Source organism: Salmo salar, unplaced genomic scaffold (assembly GCF_905237065.1).
Source record: "Salmo salar unplaced genomic scaffold, Ssal_v3.1, whole genome shotgun sequence".
Classification (NCBI taxonomy): domain Eukaryota; kingdom Metazoa; phylum Chordata; class Actinopteri; order Salmoniformes; family Salmonidae; genus Salmo; species Salmo salar.
In genome coordinates, this window is record NW_025550776.1 from 87,501 (window position 1) to 95,350 (window position 7,850).

Genomic DNA, 7,850 nt, shown 5'->3' on the forward strand with positions numbered 1-7,850 from the left:
GAGACGTTGTCGGGATACCTGGAGAGGGACATCTCCCAGGATTCCTTGCAGGATATCAAGCAAAAAGTACAAGATAAATACAGGTGGGTGGGAAGCTTTTATCTCATTTCTGTGTTCTAGGGGGTATTGTTCGATTTATACACTTGAGTACTCAAAACATTAGGAACACCTTCCTGATACCGAGTTGCACCCAGAACAGCCTCAATTCTTCGGGGCGTGGACTCTACAAGGTGTTGAAAATGTTGACTTCAATGCTTCCCACAGTTGTCAAGTTGGCTGGATGTCCTTTGGGTTGTGGACCATTCTTGATACACACGGAAAACTGTTGAGTGTGAAAAACCCAGCAGCGTTGCAGTTCTTGAAACAAACCAGTGCGCCTGGCACATACTACCATACCCCCCCCGTTCAAAGGCACTTCAATCTTCTGTCTTGCCACATTCACCCTCTGAATGGCAGACATACACAATCCATGTCTCAATTGTATCGAGGCTTAAAAATCCTTCTTTAACCCGTTTCCTCCCCTTCATCTACACTGATTTGAAGTGGATTTAACAGGTGACATCAATAAGGGACCTCTGGATTCACCTGGTCTGTCATGGAAAGGTGTTCTGAATGTTTGGTGTACTCCTGCGTATAATCTCTCCTGTATGTGTAGGTACTGTATAGAGGTCGACCGACTTATGATTTTTCAATACCGATTTATTGGAGGACCAAAAAAAGCCGATGCCGATTAATCGGCCATTTTTTTATTACTTTTTTTATAATAATTTTTTGTTGTTGTTGTAATGACATTTACAACAATACTGAATGAACACTTATTTTAACTTAATATAATACATCAATAAATAATGAAACATGTTCAATTTGGTTTAAATAATGCAAAAACACAGTGTTGGAGAAGGAAGTAAAAGTGCAATTTGTGCCATGTAAGAAAGCTAACGTTTAAGTTCCTTGCTCAGAACATGAGAACATATGAAAGCTGGTGGTTCCTTTTAACATGAGTCTTCAATATTCCCAGGTAAGAAGTTTTAGGTTGTAGTTATTATAGGAATTATAGGACTATTTCTCTCTATACGATTTGTATTTCATATACCTTTGACTATTGGATGTTCTTATAGGCACTTTAGTATTGCCAGTGTAACAGTATAGCTTCCGTCCCTCTCCTCGCTCCTACCTGGGCTCGAACCAGGAACACATCGACAACAGCCACCCTCGAAGCAGCGTTACCCATGCAGAGCAAGGGGAACAACTACTCCAAGTCTCAGAGCGAGTGATGTTTGAAACGCTATTAGCGCGCACCCCGCTAACTAGCTAGCCATTTCACATTGGTTACACCAGCCTAATCTCGGGAGTTGACAGGCTTGAAGTCATAAACAGCTCAATGCTTGAAGCACAGCGAAGAGCTGCTGGCAAAACGCACGAAAGTGCTGTTTGAATGAATGCTTACGAGCTGCTGCTGCCTACCACCGCTCAGTCAGACTGCTCTATCAAATCATAGACTTAATTATAACATAATAACACACAGAAATACGAGCCTTAGGTCATTAATATGGTCGAATCCGGAAACTATCATCTCGAAAACAAAACGTTATTCCTTTTACATTGTGCAATCTTCAATGTAATGTCATAATTATGTAAAATTCTGTCAAATTAGTTCGCAACGAGCCAGGCGGCCCAAACTGTTGCATATACACTGACTCTGCGTGCAATGAACACAAAATGACACAATTTCACCTGGTTAATATTGCCTGCTAACCTGGATTTCTTTTAGCTAAATATGCAGGTTTAAAAATATATACTTCTGTGTATTGATTTTAAGAAAGGCATTGATGTTTATGGTTGGGTACAGTCGTGCAACGATTGTGCTTTTCTCGCAAATGCGCTTTTGTTAAATCATCCCCCGTTTGGCGAAGTCGGCCGTCTTTGTTAAGAAGAAATAGTCTTCACACAGTTCGCAACGAGCCAGGCGGCCCAAACTGCTGCATATACCCTGACTCTGTTTGCAAGAGAAGTGACACATTTTCCCTAGTTAAAAGAAATTCATGTTAGCAGGCAATATTAACTAAATATGCAGGTTTAAAAATATATACTTGTGTATTGATTTTAAGAAAGGCATTGATGTTTATGGTTGGAGCAACGTGTACCTAAGCGATTATATGCAACGCAGGACAGGCTAGATAAACTAGTAATATCATCAACCATGTGTAGTTAACTAGTGATTATGATTGATTGTTTTTTATAAGATAAGTTTAATGCTAGCTAGCAACTTACCTTGGCTTCTTACTGCATTCGCGTAACAGGCAGGCTCCTCGTGGAGTGCAATGTAAAGCAGGTGGTTAGAGCGATGGACTAGTTAACCGTAAGGTTGCAAGATTGAATCCCTGAGCTGACAAGGTAAAAATCTGTCGTTCTGCCCCTGAACAAGGCAGTTAACCCACTGTTCCTAGGCCGTCATTGTAAATAAGTCAGGTAAGAACACATTCTTATCTAGTTAAATAAAGGTCTAAAAACAAAAAATAATATTACATTTATATTTTTTTTTTAATCGGCGTCCAAAAATACCGATTTCCGATTGTTATGAAAACTTGAAATCGGCCCAAATTAATCGGCCATTCCGATTAATCGGTCGACCTCTAGTAGTGTACTACACCTCTCTCTCCTGTCTGTGTAGATACTGTACCTCCTCTCTCTCTCCTGTCTGTGTAGATACTGTACCTCCTCTCTCTCCTGTCTGTGTAGATACTGTACTACCTCTCTCTCTCTTGTCTGTGTAGATACTCTACCTCCTCTCTCTCCTGTCTGTGTAGATACTCTACCTCCTCTCTCTCCTGTCTGTGTAGATACTCTACCTCCTCTCTCTCTCCTGTCTCTGTAGATACTGTACCACCTCTCTCTCTCTCCTGTCTGTGTAGATACTGTACCACCTCTCTCTCTCCTGTCTGTGTAGATACTGTACCACCTCTCTCTCTCTCTCCTGTCTGTGTAGATACTGTACCACCTCTCTCCTGTCTGTGTAGATACTGTACCTCCTCTCTCTCTCCTGTCTGTGTAGATACTGTACACCTCCTCTCTCTCTCCTGTCTGTGTAGATACTGTACACCTCCTCTCTCTCTCCTGTCTGTGTAGATACTGTACACCTCCTCTCTCTCTCTCCTGTCTGTGTAGATACTGTACACCTCCTCTCTCTCTCTCCTGTCTGTGTAGATACTGTACTCCTCTCTCTCTCTCTTGTCTGTGTAGATACTGTACTACTCCTCTCTCTCTCTCCTGTCTGTGTAGATACTGTACCACCTCCTCTCTCTCTCTTGTCTGTGTAGATACTGTACCACCTCCTCTCTCTCTCTCTCCTGTCTGTGTAGATACTGTACCTCCTCTCTCTCCTGTCTGTGTAGATACTGTACCACCTCCTCTCTCTCTCTTGTCTGTGTAGATACTGTACCACCTCCTCTCTCTCTCTCCTGTCTGTGTAGATACTGTACCTCCTCTCTCTCCTGTCTGTGTAGATACTGTACCTCCTCTCTCTCCTGTCTGTGTAGATACTGTACTACCTCTCTCTCTCTCTCCTGTCTGTGTAGATACTGTACCTCCTCTCTCTCCTGTCTGTGTAGATACTGTACCACCTCTCTCTCCTGTCTGTGTAGATACTGTACCTCTCTCTCTCTCTTGTCTGTGTAGATACTGTACTACTCCTCTCTCTCTCTCCTGTCTGTGTAGATACTGTACCTCCTCTCTCTCTCTCCTGTCTGTGTAGATACTCTACCTCCTCTCTCTCCTGTCTGTGTAGATACTGTACTACCTCTCTCTCTCCTGTCTGTGTAGATACTCTACCTCCTCTCTCTCCTGTCTGTGTAGATACTGTACTACCTCTCTCTCTCCTGTCTGTGTAGATACTCTACCTCCTCTCTCTCTCCTGTCTCTGTAGATACTGTACCACCTCTCTCTCTCTCTCCTGTCTGTGTAGATACTGTACCACCTCTCTCTCTCTCTCCTGTCTGTGTAGATACTGTACCACCTCTCTCCTGTCTGTGTAGATACTGTACCTACTCTCTCTCTCTCCTGTCTGTGTAGATACTGTACTACTCCTCTCTCTCTCCTGTCTGTGTAGATACTGTACTACTCCTCTCTCTCTCCTGTCTGTGTAGATACTGTACCACCTCTCTCTCTCCTGTCTGTGTAGATACTGTACTACCCTCTCTCTCTCCTGTCTGTGTAGATACTGTACTACTCCTCTCTCTCTCCTGTCTGTGTAGATACTGTACTACTCCTCTCTCTCTCCTGTCTGTGTAGATACTGTACTACCCTCTCTCTCTCCTGTCTGTGTAGATACTGTACCACCCTCTCTCTCTCCTGTCTGTGTAGATACTGTACCTCCTCTCTCTCTCCTGTCTGTGTAGATACTGTACCTCCTCTCTCTCTCCTGTCTGTGTAGATACTGTACCTCCTCTCTCTCTCCTGTCTGTGTAGATACTGTACACCTCCTCTCTCTCTCCTGTCTGTGTAGATACTGTACACCTCCTCTCTCTCTCCTGTCTGTGTAGATACTGTACACCTCCTCTCTCTCTCCTGTCTGTGTAGATACTGTACACCTCCTCTCGCTCTCCTGTCTGTGTAGATACTGTACCACCTCTCTCTCTCTCTCCTGTCTGTGTAGATACTGTACCTCCTCTCTCTCTCTCTCCTGTCTGTGTAGATACTGTACCTCCTCTCTCTCCTGTCTGTGTAGATACTGTACCACCTCCTCTCTCTCTCCTGTCTGTGTAGATACTATACCACCTCCTCTCTCTCTTGTCTGTGTAGATACTGTACCACCTCCTCTCTCTCTTGTCTGTGTAGATACTGTACTACTCCTCTCTCTCCTGTCTGTGTAGATACTGTACCTCTCTCTCTTGTCTGTGTAGATACTGTACCACCTCCTCTCTCTCTCTCCTGTCTGTGTAGATACTGTACCTCCTCTCTCTCCTGTCTGTGTAGATACTGTACTCTCTCTCTCTCCTGTCTGTGTAGATACTGTACCTCCTCTCTCTCCTGTCTGTGTAGATACTGTACCTCCTCTCTCTCCTGTCTGTGTAGATACTGTGAGAGCCGACGGAGGGTGCTGCTACAACACGTTCATGAAGGCTATGAAAAGGACCAATGGGAGTACATAGAGGATTAAGAAGGACCAATGGGGGGGAGTACATAGAGGGTTAAGAAGGACCAATGGGGAGTACATTGGCCTCTCCTCATGGACCGTCTCTCTAGAGAATATTTGTTCTTAGTCCGTGAGGAGAGGATATCTGTGTTCTGTAAGTGTTTCTCTTCTACTGTCTCTACCCCTCTCCACACCATCTCTGAGTATCTCTTCTCTTCTCCCTTCTCCGCACCACCGTGGACCATCTTCTAGTTTAGAGAATCTCTGTTCTTTAACGTTGCTTTCTCCACATCACCATGGACCATCTCCTAGTTAAGAGAATCTCTCCTGGGACACCACCCACTACTACATCCCACTTCCCTCCCTGGTTGAATGGAAACTTTCAAAAGTAAATCATCAATAGGAGGTAGAGTGAGAAGACTGACCATTCGAGAGAGGATCGATTTTTCTGGTTCCCAGCCCATCCCTGGTTGGCCTGTGTTGACTGGACTGCAGCAGACTTCATAAGAAATGACTGCCAAAAAAAGGGGCATAGATCACATCGAGAATCAGCTAGAACAGCTGCTGCACATAGATCTGGAACATCTAGAACAGCTGCTGCACATAGATCTGGAACATCTAGAACAGCTGCTGCAGTTAAGTCTGAAGATGACACCAAACTTGGCCGTCTTTTAAAACCCAATCCTTTTTTGCCCCCAGTTGTTTGGCAAATTAGGACTCGTTCTCGACCCCAAATGCTTATGTGTTGAAACAATTATTAAAAAAAAGTATAATTAAAATGATATGTTTGATTTTAATAAATGGAAACATCACATTATTACTGGGAGTGTTGTGTGAGTCAGTAGAATTGAACTAACTCTCAACTGAAATTGTTTTATATGAATTTACAGCAGGAGTGTCTCGGTGTGTATTTTATACTGTAGTATTCTGGTTGGAAGATTTCCGGTATCAGGAGGGAATAAGCAGAAATGTGGGATCCTCCGACCAGGATTTCTTGACCTTTTTAATTTGCAGTGTGTTCGATCAGCGTAGAATGAGATCTCTAAAGCCTCGTTAACACTGCAGACCTTAATGCTCAAATCATTTTTAAAATTTTTCTTCTCCAAATCAGGTTTTAGAATACTGATTGTCCAAACAGCAAGTTACAACTGATCGAATCAGGTGTGTGTGTGTGACATGGCTACGCTGGTTGTCATAGTAACGACAGGTGTGTGTGTGTGACATGGCTACGCTGGTTGTCATAGTAACGACAGGTGTGTTCAGACAGCGGTCATTTAGTGACATGGCTATGCTAGTTGTCATAGTAACGACAGGTGTGTGTGTGACATGGCTACGCTGGTTGTCATAGTAACGACAGCGGTCATTTAGTGACATGGCTATGCTGGTTGTCATAGTAACGACAGGTGTGTGTGTGACATGGCTACGCTGGTTGTCATAGTAACGACAGGTGTGTTCAGACAGCAGTCATTTAGTGACATGGCTATGCTGGTTGTCATAGTAACGACAGGTGTGTGTGTGTGACATGGCTACGCTAGTTGTCATAGTAACGACAGGTGTGTTCACACAGCCATCATTTGCTGACATGGCTACGCTAGTTGTCATAGTAACGACAGGTGTGTGTGTGACATGGCTATGCTAGTTGTCATAGTAACGACAGGTGTGTAGGCTGATTTTAGTGGGGGTGGTGTTTGTGCTTCGATGACAACAAATGCCTGCCATGGACATTTCCCCCGTTGCTTTGAATGTCCAAAACCATAGTGGAAGTACACTTTTAGATGAACCAACTTTTTTAAAAAAACGAGTCATTTTTTAGCTAGCCACAGCAGTCAGCTAGCTAGGTGTTTAGATGAACCAACTTTAAAAACGAGTCCTTTTATGGCTAGCCGCGGCGGTCAGCTGGCTAGCCACAGCAGGCAACTAGCTAGCTAGCTAGCCACGGCAGCCAAGAACATGTTATAGCTAACTAGCTTGTTAATTGTTTACAAACAAAATAGTGAACTAAACACCTACCTAGCTAGCTAGCTAGCCACGGCAGCCAGCCAGCTAGCTAGGTAGGTGTTTAGTTCACTATTTTGTTTGTAAACAATTAACAAGCTAGTTAGCTATAACATGTTCTTGGCCAACACACACAATACCAGTCAAAAGTTTGGACACCTACTCATTCCAGGGTTCTTCTTTACTATTTTGTAGGATAATATTGAAGACATTAAAACTATGAAATAACACACATGGAATCATGCAGTAACCAAAAAAGTGTTTAACAAATCTAAATAATGACTCTCAAAAACCACTTGAGGGCAAATAAATAAGACAAGTCACATGGCCAAGTTGGTTTGCAATGTGGCTGCAGGGAAAAATAACATATGCACATTTATGTGAACAAGGCTTTACAATCTTCCAGAATGGGTGAAACTGTTCAGATTCGTTCATACAAGATGAATACTAGTGGTCTTTTGGGCGTCAAATTTACTTGTATATTGTGATGCAACTACAACCTATAGAAAGTATTCATTCCCCTTATTTGTTACAGCCTGAATTCAAAATTGATTAAAAAAAATATATATTCTCAACCATCTATACACAATATCCCATAATGACAAGTTGAAAACCATGTTTGTACAATTCTTTCAAATTTAAATACAGAAATATCTCATTTACATAAGTATTCACAACCCTGAGTGAATATGTGTTAGAATCACCTTTTAACAGTGATTTACAG

At 42.9% G+C, this 7,850-nt stretch overlaps 1 pseudogene; it reads left to right on the plus strand.

Annotated features, from left to right (window-relative positions):
• LOC123740010 (E3 ubiquitin-protein ligase arih1-like) overlaps nt 1-5,948 on the plus strand; it is a 25,307-nt pseudogene extending 19,359 nt beyond the window's left edge.
• The last annotated feature ends 1,902 nt before the right edge of the window (nt 5,949-7,850 follow it).